The 15,478-nt window shown below is 32.6% G+C and overlaps 1 long non-coding RNA gene across 2 annotated transcripts in view; it reads right to left on the bottom strand.

The window, feature by feature from the left end:
• LOC116419771 overlaps nt 1–14,670 on the bottom strand; it is a 37,576-nt gene extending 22,906 nt beyond the window's left edge. Inside the window, exons 1-2 of one of the 2 annotated variants that reach the window (XR_004230067.1) lie at nt 14,600–14,670; nt 1,480–1,552 (exon numbers count right to left, since the gene is read on the bottom strand). This is a non-coding gene — a long non-coding RNA (uncharacterized LOC116419771). The remainder of the gene's footprint in view (nt 1–1,479; nt 1,553–14,599) is intronic. The other variant, XR_004230068.1, reaches the window with a different exon arrangement.
• Nucleotides 14,671–15,478: the final 808 nt, after the last annotated feature.

The raw sequence follows: 15,478 nt of genomic DNA, 5'->3' as shown, positions 1-15,478 counted from the left end.
TATCAAAATGCTTTTGTAAGAATAAAAAGAGTAATTTGAAAATGGCTTTGAAGGGTTCAAGGTGAAATCTTTATACTATCAAGTTAATAGCACAAATTATGAAAGCATATAGATGCTCTTTGACACCTCTAATGTCATTTTGTAATGTGAGCTTCTACCTGTTGGTCTAGTATTATGATGAAACATTTCAAGGTCAAAGCTCAGATAAAAGGTACCTCTCACTTTATCCAGTCATTTTCAAGAAAATGCCTTCCAGTTATTTCACATTTTGAGGACCAAGGAATTTCACTAATGCACTGATGACATTAACTAAACTCATGGAATTGTTAAATTCTGGTTGTCAAGAACTTTCCTTGCCTTGCTAAGACATCCAATTCAAAGGGAGAAGAAAGTGTTACGTTTCCCTAATGTAAAGGGTGTTATCTCCTAACACAGCTTGTGTCCTTTCCCATGAATAGTAGGAAGAGGCAATGTTTTCCTTCCTACCTTCCTACCACTGACATATATATATATATATATATATATATATATATATATATATATATGTATATGTATACACACACACACACACACACACACATATATATATATATATATATATATATATATATATATACATATCTTTTGTGAAGGCATCACATGTTTTCTCCCTCATGAAACCTTTCCTAATTTCCCATTTTCATTGGCCTTCCTCCTAACCCCCACTCCTCAAAAAAATCATCTTTTTTTCATCCAATATATGATATGTCTGAAATATATTTATCTTTAGAATGCATGTAAATGTATTTTGGGAATCTTATAAATTACATAAACCATCAAATGTATACATTGCTATTTTTCAAGAATATGTAACTTTAGAAGGGTCATGCAATATAGTGAAGAATATGCTAAATTTGGAGTCAAGAAAAGCTGTGTTCAAAAATTTCCTCTGGTTCTTATTAGAGGTGTGATCATTGACAGACCATTTACACTTTTAATCTCAGTAATTTCCTCTTATGTAAAATGAAGTTTGTGATATCTGTAGTAACTCCATGAAAAAGCTTGTTGTGAGGCTCAAGGTATGATATATTCAAAGAATATCAAAAAATTTAAAATAATGAATATTTTCATAGGGTTAATGAAAAAAGATGGTTATTTCTTAAGAAATGTAATTTGTTAATCTCTTTGACTAAAAACTCCATCACCATACAACTAACTAGGTAATGTCTCTCCAAATTGATGTGAAATACAAATACAAACTCACAATTTCGCATGTCAGAGAGCTTCTATGCTACTAATGGATTTAAGATGGAGAGAGACACACAGACAGAAACTAAGAGACAGAGAGATACAGACAGAGAGAGAAGAATAGAGAGATAAAGAGAGAGTAAAGGGACAGAGATAGAAAAAGAAAGAGAGAGAAGGAAGGAGGGAGGGAGGGAGTGCACGTTGTCTATTGGGAGGATCCTGGGAAGCTTTCTGTAGGAACTTGAGTCTGACCTGAGACATGAAGGAATCTAGGTATTCTAAGAATCCAAAGTGTTCAAGGAATTTATTTCTGGTTCTGGAACACCTACAGAGGAGAAAATAGAGTACTCATGAGTAGGAAGTAGCTAGAATATAATTCTTGCATCATTTTTTTCTCTGTTGTTTTTCCATAAATATATATATATATATATATATATATATATATATATTTACCAATAATTAAGCAGGTGGCAAAGAGGCATTGTAAATAGACAGCTGGGTCTGTAATCAGGACTACAAATTCTTGAGTTTAAATCCAGCCTCAGACACTTACTGCATAATTCTGGACAAGTCAGTTATAAAATGAATTGGAAAAGAAAATGGTAAACTACCTTTCCCAAGATTTTCCAAGAATTATTTTTTTTTTTGCCAAGAAATATATTTGCCAAGAAAACTCCAAACATAGAATCATAAAGAATCAGAACCAACTGAAATGACTGAACAACAACTATAACAAACAGATATTTAAACATTAATCTAGTAGTATGAGCAAATTCAAGCTGTTAAAAGAAGTGACAATCAAGAGAGTAAACCTTGTCCAGTAGAAAGAGCATATCAAAGTCTTAGGGAACAGCATGCTAACCACTAAGAAACTGAAATTTATTTATTTGTCTGTGTGCACCCTAGACTGGGGATTACAGCAGAATGTATTCAGAAAAGATTGAGGAAGGATTACAAAGGATTGTTTTTAGCGTAATCTATTTGTATGTTCAGCAATTTGTTACAAATTGTAGAAGTTCCAAATGTAGATATAAAGGAAGAAGAAGAAGGGAAAGGGAGCAATAGGTTAAGAGGGAGAAATAGGAAGCAAGTAGCAGGTGACAAAGGTAATAGTGATAATAAAAATGATTATAAACCTAAAAATTAGATGTCCTTTCTCTTTTTACTAATCTATACAGCAGAAAAAAAGAGATTTTTACTTATCGTCTAAAAGTTTATGTTTTTTTTTTCTTCAAAAGAAAAAAGATGTAAAGCAGTATTCACTTAGAGATTATTTATCATCTCTGAGTGATAAATAGCCACTGTTTCATTTAAAGACTGATGTTCTGGTAGAGAATTCTATGAGATTTTTTGCAAAGGGCTATTCCACCTGATAAAACATGGCTACTCAGAGACAGTAGCAGTGAGCAAAGAAAAGATGTGTCAAATTGACATTTCTTGACAGAAATTATCCACTCACCCTAAGTATATCTTCTGCAATTGAAGTATTTCATGTGACATGTAAATAGACTTTAAACCACATTTAAAAAAAAAAAAAGAAAAGAAAAATAGTTATCCAGAAGCATACAAACAATTGATATCTTTCTAAAAAAAAATCCAAACATATATGATACTGTATGCTGTAATGTCTAAACTATATATTTCCTTTCTGCAGCTTTCACAGCATTTCCTTCTGTTCATTTTGTGTTACTTTTATCAGTTTTGTAAATATACTACCATGGTTCAACTCAGTGTCTTCTACATATCTTTTCATGGATACCAATGTCACACACAGATTGTTCATCAGCTGTACCTCATACTCACTTGGTCACTGGTACATCTCTTTTTATTGTCATATGGCCTCTATTGAAATCACATATGCTGCTTTTCCTGCAAAATTATTTGTCTTGTTCTGATAGTCTCACACCAACTTTGTGGCCCTCCAATTTTCTTTACTTTCAACTACAATTAAATGTTTTATTATCCCCAAAATGTGCAAGATCATTTTTTTTTGGAAAATATAAAAACAGAGTGAAAGTTTAGTTGAGCCTCAAGATATTGTGACACCTATCCTCCTTTTGCCCTTCTTCTGATCTTGTGCTTTTCTAAACATGATCATCCATGACTTTGTTCAAATTCAGCACCCAAAAATTATATCAGACTAATTCCTAGTCCCATGTTTCCAGAAAATAGAAATTAATAATATCCACAGTGGAAAGTCAGAAAAATGCAAAAATATGTTTACTTTTAGGAAGCAAAAAGAAAAAATCCCTTTTTTTTTCCTGAGACAATTGGGGTTAAGTGACTTGGCCAGAGTCACAGAGCCAGGAAATGTTAAGTGTCTGAGACCAGATTTGAATTCAGGTCCTCCTGACTTCTCTATACACTGCACCAACTAGCTGCCTCCTAAAATCCCTTTTTTAGAGGAGTTCAAATATTTTCTACTCTCTTCTTACTAATTTTTGAAACACATTGTAATTCCCAACATCCAAATCTTATTTTAATCAGGCCATTCGTTTGTTCATTCATTCAATAAGCATTTATTATGAGCCAACTATGTTTCTGAGATTGAGCCAGGTATTGGTGAGTCAAAGAAAAAATAATAATGAAATTCAAATCTTCCTTGAGAAGATTATTAGCCATGTGACATAAAGCAGCTCTTCACTCAGCCTCAGATTTCTCAACTTTAAAAGGAAGATAATAGTGACGCTAACTTCCCATGATTCTTGTGAAGATAGAATTAGTTGGATGATAGGTAGATAGATACAACCCACCTATATCGAATTGCTTTTTAATATGTGTATACACACACACATCTCCCTATAAAATGCTTTGCAAACCATAAAGTGCCATATAAATGTCAGTTTTAATTCAATTTGATAAGTATATAAGTACCTACCATTTAAAAGATCCAAAAAAAATTAATCTAGTCTCCTTATTCATAGCAATTGAGGGTTAAGTGAGAGGTCAGAACCAAACTGGAAAGATGAAAATATATTTACGATCCCATGTAATTCCTAAAGACAATACCATCTACTCATAGCCTCATAATATAGGAGACTATAAAGCAGAATCTACTACTTCTTAAATGACAATTTCCTTCGGACCATCCTAAGTGGGAAGGAGCCTGGAATGTACCCATTCAAGGTTACAATTTTAAAATGTTCATTAAAATTTTTTGCTGTTGCACCAAGATGATTCATGCTACACTGCCTCTACTAATTAAATTAATAGCTACACTTGCTTACTAAAGAGCATTGCCCTGGCTAGATGGGCTAGTTGCTAGGCAGCCCTCACTGGAGGGTTGCATCATGCTCCCTCTCTCTCAGGACAAAGGCTGCTATTCATCCCTCACCAGAATGAATGCTACATCGTTCTCACAGAGATCATCCATCTAAGTCTTTATATCTCAATTGCTTGCCTTTGATTATTTTAAACATTTGTTGCATCCTACCGGTGCAAGGCTATTTCTTCTGAAGTCTGTTTTGTTCATTTTGTTTAAGGAGTTTCTTCCTCTTAAAAATATATATATTTCTCCAGTTTAAGACTGAAATATATTCCCACCAATGAGCCTGCTTCATGGTGGGGGCAAGACTTGCTGTAATTAGTCATATTCCATTAATTAATTAATTTAATTCCATGGAACATCCCTTGTCCTCATGGAACTGCACATCCCTGAAAATGTGTTGGTCCTATTTAACTCCTCATGTACCACATTTCTCTTGACTCCATCTATAGCCACTTGCTTTGCAGCATCACTGCATCCAGGTGGCACAGCAGTGGGACCTGCTAAATATACATGTGACTCCTCTCCTGTACAAAGATGGACTCTATGCTGCTAAATTCATTGCTTTACATGTATAATTTATTTGGGAAATGTGGATTTGGGCCCATGATAAAGTTGTCATTATTCCTTGTTAATGTCATCTCTAAAAATTAGATGAAAGGCAAAGTAGGAATTATATTTGTGTGTAGGTAATTGTGTAAAAAAATTAAAAATAAAAATGTAAAGCCCACATTAGCCTATATGTAGTAAATCCTTACTGTCTTTTTTAAAAATTACTTTTGAAGTCATCATCAATTGATTTTCAGATTTTTATTAGAGTATCTAATGAAAGAATAATAGATTTAGAAATGGAAAGGAATTTAAGAGTTCATAAAATATAATTACCTAGGATTTGAACCCGGGTCTTCTCCGGATCCATGCTGATCACACTAAATTATGTTGCTTGCTAAGTTTTAAGATCTACTTTGATCCGTATTAACTGTGTGACCAGTCAAATCACTTAATCTTTCAGGGCCTCTAACAAATTTTTCTAAAACTATAAAATACATATGAGCCGTTAATATGCAACAGTAGAAAATTTCTACACAGGAATTTCCATTGTCAATGAAATCATAAGTATAGAACCCTTCACAACACCATGACACAGTGAATATAGAATCAACATCAAATTATGTTTGGACTTAATGTCTAAACAAGTCCTATCAAATGAATGGGCTTTTATCTCAATAATGAAATACTTCTATTTATATTCCTGATAAAGTCTTTGGAGGTGTTCATATTAATGTCACTTAAGTAGATTGTTTCTCTTAGATTTGTTTTTTAGTGGACATGTTGCTTGCTACTCTGGGATTGTTCCAGGATATACACAGAACTTCTGATTTGATGAGTCTTTAATCTGCTATGATTTAAAGTTACAACTGATCTCTAATATAAGGATATTCTGCCAGTTCCTGAGAGTACTCATGATACCTAAGAAAAGACTTTTGATGCCAAAATGTAAATAAGGAATCAAAACCATCTGTGAAGAATAACTAACTTAGGATGGCTCTCTCAATTGAATATAAAGATATTCTCTGAATTATTGGCAAATGGAGCTGATCCATGAAAAGATATAACCTTAGGAAATAAGATGTAGCTTACGTACTTAGCCCCCTTTCTATCCTCATAATACAAATCTTTCAACAGCAAAGCCTGCCTTGCATTCCTGATATATATTAAGTAATGGAAAAACTCCAGTCTTCCCTGCAAACATAGACAACCATAAATAAATATACATATATGTGTAATGTGTGTATATATATATATATATATATATATATGTATGCACACACATATACACACATATATCCATCTATCCAGATACCTCTCAACAAACACTAAAAATAACCTCTTTTTTCCTTACTAAATACATTCATTATTGTTTTAGAATGGACTGGCTATGTCCCTTGTCTTAATTCTTCCTCATTTCACATCACTCAGATACACTCCCCCAATATCTAATTCACCCCTATCTCATGGGAAGAGAGGGTGTCATTCTTCTTGACAAAGCAAATCACTCAACCTGAATAAAAAAGTTCATTCCAATCCTTTTCCTTAAGTTACTTTCTCACCCTTTTTATCTATATTCTCTATCTACTCTTTATCTACTTTCTCTATCTTCTTATGTCTTCTGTCTTCAAACATAGTCATGTCACTCTGTAAAAAAAAAAAATCTTCACTTGATATCACTACTATTCTATATTTTCTCTCCTGCAAAAAACTATATTTCCACTTATTTTACTTTCCTTCTATTCTTAATTATCTAGCTTCTGATTTCAGAAATGATCTTTTTTAAAATATATTTTATTCAGTTTATTAATATTTGTCAATTTAATAGTTGTTGGTGTTTTTCTTCTTTAAAATAAGTGTTCTCTCTGAGAAAAAGCAGGTTTCTCGGAGAGGTTTTCTGGAGGCAGCCTTAGTCTCAGTTGAAATAAATAATTACTCCAAAATCGCACACAGCTGATAAAAGATCTGAACTCCTTCAATATAACCCGGTTAGCTCAGGTCTATCTCTCTGCTTGGTTCCAAGAGATTTTGCAGCTTTGTCCTTGGCTTCTGCCTCTGCTTTCTTCAACCTCCAGCCAGCACCAAGTTGGAAGATGCAATGAATCTCTTGCCTCGAAGATAGGGCTTGTAGGCTTTCTTCCAGAGTGCTCCTCTCCGACCCCAGTCGATGTTCCCCAGAAAAACTCTCTCAAGAAATTCTCTTAAGAAAACTCTCTCCAGCTCTAAAAGGTTCCTCTATATATATGATCTCCCAAAGGTTAACTCCGCCTTCTGGAGAGAGAGGAATTCTGGGTTATCTCCCAGACTACTCTCTGGCCCTAAGGGAGGTGTGAATTCGGATATCTCTAAACCCTGAATTCTCCCAAACGTGTGAACTCCATTGAGTACTTAGATACTTATGAGCTCTCTAAAGGTATGAACACAAGCATTGTTTCCATCAGTATTAGCAACTTATCACCTTGTAAGGATTTGCTCTAAGGTGTGAACCAATAAGCAGTGTATCAATTCTATTGAGTTAACACCAGGATTCTGACATCACCCTTGAGTTTTCACCTTGTTTCAAGTTGAGTTGACACTAGGATTTCAACAAATAGTCATTTTAAAAATTTTGAATCAATTTTTTTCTTCTCTACTGTATCTCTACCTTGAAAAGGCAAACCATGTAATAACTCTGAAGTCATTCAAGTTATATCTCCACATTTTATATATATATAAAACCAAAAAAAAAAAAAAAAGCAAAAAAAAGATGAAAGAGGAAAAATAAAATTAAAAAAGATACTTCTATCATTGTTCAGTTTGTGAGTTCTCTCTTTCTGGAAGTACATAGTATTTTTTATCCAGGGTCCTTTGCAGTTCTCCTGGATCATTTTCTTGAACAGAGTTGCTAAGTTTTTAACATTTGATCATCATATAATGTTACTGATATGGTATACAATATTTTCCTGATTTTGCTCACTTCATTTTCTATCAATTCATATAAAACTTCCTAGATATTTTTTTGAAATTATTCTGAGAATCATTTCTTATACAACAATAGTATTCTATGACAGTGATATACCATAACTTATTCTTTACCATCACAAAAAGTTGTTACAAATGATTTTGTACAAACAGATCCTTTTCCCTTTTCTTTGATTTCTTTGGGATATAGACCTAGTAGTGTAATTATGGGATCAAAGGTAGGCCATTTTATAGCTCTTTGGATATTGTTCCAAATTCTTCTCCAGAATGGTTGAAGTAGTTCCCAACTCTATCAAGAACGCATTAGTGGCCCAATTTTTCCACATCCACTTTAGCATTTGTCTATTTTCTTTTTTTATAATCTGATAGATCCAAAGTGGATCTCAGAGTTGTTTTAATTTATATTTTGTTAATGAGTAGTGATTTTTTAACATTTATGGAGACTTTTTCCCTATTTTTTAAATCCTTCTTTGCACCAATTTAGATGTGGATTATGTTGAGGTATTTCCTCCCCCCACCAGTTTCTCTTTCAAGCTAAAAGCTCTTCCTTTCATTTTTTAATAATTTTCCACATTCTTTCTTTCCCTTGCCTTTCTCATAGAGCATCTGACTTTCTCAAATATCCATTTTTAAAATATCATCCTAAAATAATCAATTCACTTCTATACCCTCATTCTATGTAGAATCTTTACAACTGCCAAAGTAATGAAAAAGTTCTTAGAACTCATATAGTATTGCCTTCCCATATAGAAACAGTTGAGTAAACAGTTGAGTCTTGAGGGACTTATTGAGTTCCTTATGATTCTCTTTTAAGATTACCTTTTCATATTTCTCTTGAGGCTTGAATTTGAAAGTCATTTTTTTCTAACAAGCTCTGGTCTTTTCATCAGAAATACTTGAAAGTCCTCTCTTTTATCTAATATTCATTTTTGCCTTTAAAGGATTATACTCAATTTTGCTGGGTAGGTAATCCCAGCATTTTTACCTTCTAGGATTTAATATTCCATCTCTTCATTTTACTTTATTTTATTCATTTTTAATATTTCATGGAATATTAGCTTTTACTTGTACAATTCTAATTTTTTTTTAGGAATTATTTTCTCCAACAAGTTTATGGATCTCTTTTTTTCATTTGGTCAATTCCATTTTTAATAAGTTTTCTTCCAGGGAGGATTCTGGGAAGATGAAGAAATAGATCAGGAAATTTTAAACCCTCCAGATTTTCCCTACAAACAGAATAAAATTGTGTCTCAGATCTAACATAAACTAGTGAAACACAAATGAGACGTATGGCAAAACAGGGATCCTCTTGTGACAACCCAATAAGACCAGAAGAAAAACCTGAGGACTGAGCTTCAACTGGTGTGAATTGTAAACTCTTTCAGGCTGACTCCCCAGAAAGAGCCAATGGGAAATCCTGGGGCTAAGTGAGTTTGGAGGGAGTATCAGCCTGAACTACAGGAACTTTCACTTCCTGGATAGCATCAGGAGTCAGATGAGAGTCCAGGAAGACTGAGGGAACCTCTGCTGATTAGAAACACCAGGCCTGGCCATGCTGCTACTGCCCTGGCTGAGAAGGAACCAGCACACCTGGTGAGTGCAGAAGCAGTGAGGCAAGGATGCTATGAATGGGCAAAGAAGAAAGAATCCAACCATGAAAACTCACTATGGAACTAGGGAGGAAGAGGGTTCATCTTCAGAGGAAAACATTGAAGTTAAAATGGCTCATCTGCCCCAAAGAGTAACATTAATGGAAACCTGCCCCAAAAGGAATTTATAGAATAACTAAAGTAAGACTTCAACAATCAAATAAGAAAGATTGAGAAAAAATTGAAGAAGAAGAAGAAGAACAAGAAGATTCAAGAAAGACAATATGGGGAAAACAACTAGAAAAGGAGATACAAAATCTTAATGAAGAAAATAATTGAAAATTAAAATTGGGCAATGGAAACTCAGTGAAACTATATGACCAAGAATTAACAAAGCAAAATTTAAAAAATGAAAAATAGACCAGAATGTGAAACATTATAAGCAAAATAACAGATCTGGAAAACAGATCATGAAGACAAAGTATAAGACTAATTGGACTACCTGAAAGATATGAGCAGAAAAAGAACTTTGACACAATAAATAATTCAAGAAAATTGTCCTGGAATGATAGAACACTGGAAGAAAGTAGAAATAGAAAAAAATTCCACCAATCACAACCTCAAAGAGATTTCACATGGAAAACACATAGATATATTATTGGTAAATTTTGAAAACCTCAATTTAAAGAGACATTTTACAAGTCACAAACCTTTAATGTCCAGGCTAGTTCTCTGAAGGTCCTCCGAATGGGCCTTGGTTTCAGCAGAATAATCACCACAAGAATAGTCAGGAATAAAATCCAAAGTCTTTATTATCTCTTTCACAGTCTTTATATCTAGAGTCAGCTGCAAAGTCTAAAGAGGGGTAGTACTGAGAGTGGAAGGGGCCAGTAGAAGAGAAAATGTAAGTAAATGACGGGAGAAAGCCAGCCACCTTTGAACAAGAGAAGTTTCAGGCAGTGTAGCCCATGAAGAAAAACAGACTACAATAAATTGTAGAATGGAATTGATCTTTCAAGCAAAGAGCTACACTTAAAGGGAACTAAGAAATTTTTATGGGAAAAAAAAAAGATTTTTTTAATGTCAGAAGACTCAAGCAACTCCTTGGCTTCAAATGTTCTTAACATGCATGTCTACTTGCTTCTGTGCTTTAATTTTGATCACATTCTTCCCAGAGATTTTGCATGTGAAAGGGTGAATGAACCCTAATATTGAGAAATGATTTATTACAAAGTTACACCTTATTTTTGATCTACTCTCTCAGTAAATCCTTTTTGTGAAATCCTCCTGATTTCAATTGGTGTTGATTGATAATAGTGACCACATTTTAAATTTTATTTCAATCATGGCAGAGAATTTTTTGTTAGTGACTCTGTGATTTTTGATAACTGATTTCTAGAATATCTCTACCCACATGAAAAAAAAATGACAACCATGGTATAAAGGCTGGTATATTGGGGGAAAAAAAAAAGAATTAGAGTCAGAAGAACTAGATTTCTTTCGCATCCCTATCCTTTTTTAACTGTGTGAATCTAACCAAAGCATTTAACCTCTCTGAGCTTCAATTTTCTCATTATTAAAATGAGGATAGTAATATTTACATTACCAACCTCATAGATATGCAGTAAGGATAAAATGAGATAATGTATGTAAAACACTGTGTAAACATAAAACCACTCTATAAATATAGGCTGTGAAATAATTAACATACTGAAAACTCAAGAACTTTTTCCTAAAATAACTTACCAATTTCTTATCAGGTAGACTTTTGATTATTCATTATTTATTGACAAATATTTGAGATTGACTTAGCTAATTAATAATGGAACATCATATGGTCCTGAATATTTTTTTAAATTACTTAGAGATAAGATTCCTGCATTGTGACATTTGATTTTTTTTTAAGGGAAGCCAATATGTCAGATTAGCAGCAACCCAGCTGAACTCCCTCACAATTCCCATACAAACAAGTCCAAAATAATACCTCAAATAAAATTTTAGAGTAACAGAGTCAAAAAGGTCAAAATATTCCTCTGCAAAGAAATCTTAGGAGATTTGCAAGGGAAATTTGTGACCCTTGAGTGGAAGCCTGAGTGAAGCCCACACACTTCACAAATGCACAGTGGCCACAGCAATAATAGCAGCTTTTGGAGCTTTTCCCTTAGACACAATAAGGAGAATGAACAACTGATCAGAAAGATCAAAGGGGTCCCTGTGATGTCACTGGTTATAGGTAATACTGACTAACAACTCTATTGCCCAATTGCATTGCAATTCCAGGGAGAGATTAGTCACAAGAAAACAAGGGCTCTGGTTATATTTCAGATTAAAGAGAGCATTAGTAGTTGTGACTGCAGGGGGCAAAACACCATCTCTGTGTAAAGAACAGAGTGGAAATCAGGAGAAAAGTAACCATACCTCTCCTAAGATCACACAGTTTGGAAGGATTAGAAACTTACAGAGATCAAAACAAGGATGACCATTCTATTATTCAATATTGTATTAGAAATGGTACCTTAATAATAAGAGGAGAAAAAGAAATTAAAGAAAACTTGCAGAGATTCCCAGAACTAGTTCTAAAAATAGTTCCAGGAAAAAGCCTAAAGCTTAGGACAGGGACTCCTTCTCCAAAAATAAATAAAGCTCAACTACAACATAAAATTCAAAGTCAAGAAATAAGTTGGATAATTTACAAATAACAACAAATAATTTGGCCATAAGAAAGCTACTATGATGGCAGGGAAAACTAAAGTTAAGAAAATATTATGAAAAGACTCAAAGAAAATTGGTAATTGAATACAAGCCCCACAAGAATTCCTGGAGAAGTTAAAGAAAGAAGTAAGTGATGGGGAAAAATTAGGAAAAGAAATAAGAATGATGTCAGAAATTTGTTAAAAAAAATAGAATTGGCATGTAGATAAAAGAGGCACAAAAAACTGTTATAATATGTTAAAAACAGAATTGGGATAATGGCAAAAGAGGTGCAAAAAATCACTGAAGAGAACAGTTAAAAAAGCAAAATAAGCCAAAAGAAAAAAAAGTACCAAAAAATGACTGGAGAAAAATATTACTTAAAAAAAAAACAGATTTAGTATAATAGGAAAATATGTATAAATTCTAAGAAAAAAATTATTAAAATTAAGATTGAGCAAATGAAAGCTAATAACTCCATGACACATAAAGAATAAAATAAAGTAAAAAGAATGGGGAAAATACTAAAAGAAATTGCAAAAATATCATTGGAAAAACAAGTGACCTAGAAAACAGATTGAGAAAAGATAATTTAAGAATTATACTGTTACCTGAAATTGATACACAAAGAAAGAGCCCAGGCATATTTTTAGAAAGTATCAAGGAAAACTGATCTGGTATCTTAGATCCAGAGGGTAAGAATCTACCAATCATCTTCTAAATAAAAACTCCCAAGAATATTATGGCCAGAATCTAGAGCTTTCAAGTCAGAGAAAACATGTTAATCAGAAAAAAATCAAATATAAAGGTACAGTTAGGATCAAAAAGGATTTAGAGGCTTCCATCTTAATAGAGTGGTGGGCTATTCTAGAAGATAAAAGAATTAGGATAAAAACCAAGAATAACCACTCCAGAAAAACTGAATATAATCCTGCAAGGGAAAATGAATATTTAATGACAGAATAGACATTCAAGCATTCCAGAAGAAAAGAGAAGTGCTAAATAGAAAATGTGATATTTAAATACAAGACTCAGAAGAAGCATCAAAAGGTAAACATGAAAAAGTAATCAGAAGTCTCAATAAAATTAATCTATTTACATTCCAGTGTAGGAAGATGATACACATAATATCAATCTTTATCATTAATGAGGGAGTAAAAAAAAAGTTTACCTATAAAGAGAGCAGGAATGTGAGACCATTATATTGAAATGATATTAAAAAAATAAAAATGAAGATGACAGAGACATATTCTAAGGGAAGGAGAAATGGAGAGGTATAATGGGGAAATTTTTCTCACATAAAAGAGAAATGCAATGAAGATCTTTTAGAATAGAAGGGAAAATGGGGGGGAGGGGAACATCTGGTAAACTTTGAAGCACACATTCATCAGAATTGGGTGAAGGAAGAATCAGTGCTTTGTGTGTACCCATATACACACAGTTATATAGAAAAATGTAATTTATCCAATAGGTAAGACATATTACGAGAGACAGTGATTGGAATAAAAATATACTTTTCATAAGAAGATCAAAAAGAAAAAAAAAACAACAAGAAAATAAGATGGAGAGAAAGCCATTGTCTTCCATAGAAGAAACTTGGGACAATTTTCCCTTTGCCCTAAGAGCAGAACTCAACTTTTAAATGAGCAAAAGAAGCAAACAGAGCTCTGATCTTGCTAAAGGGTACAAAGTTATATCTATCTATCTATCTATCTATATTATATATATATATATATATATATATATATATATATGAATAGTAAGTATTCCACATGATGCGTATATATATATATATATATATATATATATATATATATATACGCATCATGTGGAATAGCACTCAAGTTCCTAGAGGAAAAGTTAAGAGAGCTGCAAGAAGAGAGCAAAACTCTACTAGTGGGCATTCTCAATCTTGCTCTCTCAGAAATAGATAAATAGAACCACAAAATAAATAAGAAATTAGAAATAAGGATGTAAATAGAATTTTAGAAAAGTTTGGTGTGATAGACCTTTGGAGAAAATTGAATAGAGACTGAAAGGAATATACATTTTTTTTTGGCAGTACATGGAACCTACAAAAATACTGACCATATATTAGGGTATAAAAACCTCAAAATCAAATGCAGCAAGACAGAAACAGTAATTGCATCTTCTTCAAATCATGATACAATAAAAGTAATAAAGGGCCAGGGAAAAACAGACAAAAATTAATTGGAAACTAAATAATCTAATCCGAAAGAGTGAGTAGGTGAAACAACAAATCAAACTCATAATTGATAATTTCATTCAAGATAATGACTATAATTAGACAACATACCAAAATTTATGGGTTGTAGATGAAGCAGTTCTTGGGGGAAGTTTTATATCTTTAGATGCTTCCCTGCATAAAATAGAGAAGATCAATGAATTGGGCATGGAATTATAAAAGCTAGAAAAAGAACAAATTAAAAACTCCAATTAAATACCAAATTTGAAATTCTGAAAATAAAAGGGGAGATTAATAAAATTATAAGTAAGAAAATTATTGAACTCATAAATAAAGCCGAGTTGGTTTTATGAAAAAAACAACAAAATAGACAAATCTTTAGTTAATTTGATTAGAAAAAAGGGAAAAAAATCCAAGTGTTAGTATTTAAGATGAAAATGGTGAACTTTACACCACCGAAGAGAAAATTAGAGCAATAATTAGGAATTTTGCTCAGCTATATGCCAATAAATCTGATGACCTAAGTGAAATGGATAATTATTTACAAAAATATAGATTGCCCAGATTTACAGAGGAAATAAATTACTTAAATAGTCCATTTTAGAAAAAGAAATTGAACAAGCTATTAATCAAATCTTTAAAAAATCTTCAGGGTCAGATGGATTTACATGTTAATTAAATCAAACATTTAAAGAACAATTCCAATACTATGCAAACTATTTGGAAAAATAGGGAAAGAAGGAATCCTATCAAATTCCTTTTATGACACAAATGTGGTGCTGATACCTAAACTAGAATCAAAACAGAGAAAGAAAATTATACACAGGCAAGAATCTTAAATAAAATATTAACAAAGAGATTACATCAAATTATTGCCAGGATAATACACCATGACCAAATCTAATTTATACCCGGAATGTAAGTCTGGTTCAGTATTAGGAAAACTGTTAGGATAACTGATTATATCAATAATCAAACTAACAGAAATCA

The sequence above is a fragment of the Sarcophilus harrisii genome, chromosome 6 (assembly GCF_902635505.1).
Source record: "Sarcophilus harrisii chromosome 6, mSarHar1.11, whole genome shotgun sequence".
Classification (NCBI taxonomy): domain Eukaryota; kingdom Metazoa; phylum Chordata; class Mammalia; order Dasyuromorphia; family Dasyuridae; genus Sarcophilus; species Sarcophilus harrisii.
The sequence above is the reverse complement of the archived record's forward strand: the minus strand, read 5'-3'. Positions and strand labels throughout refer to the sequence as shown.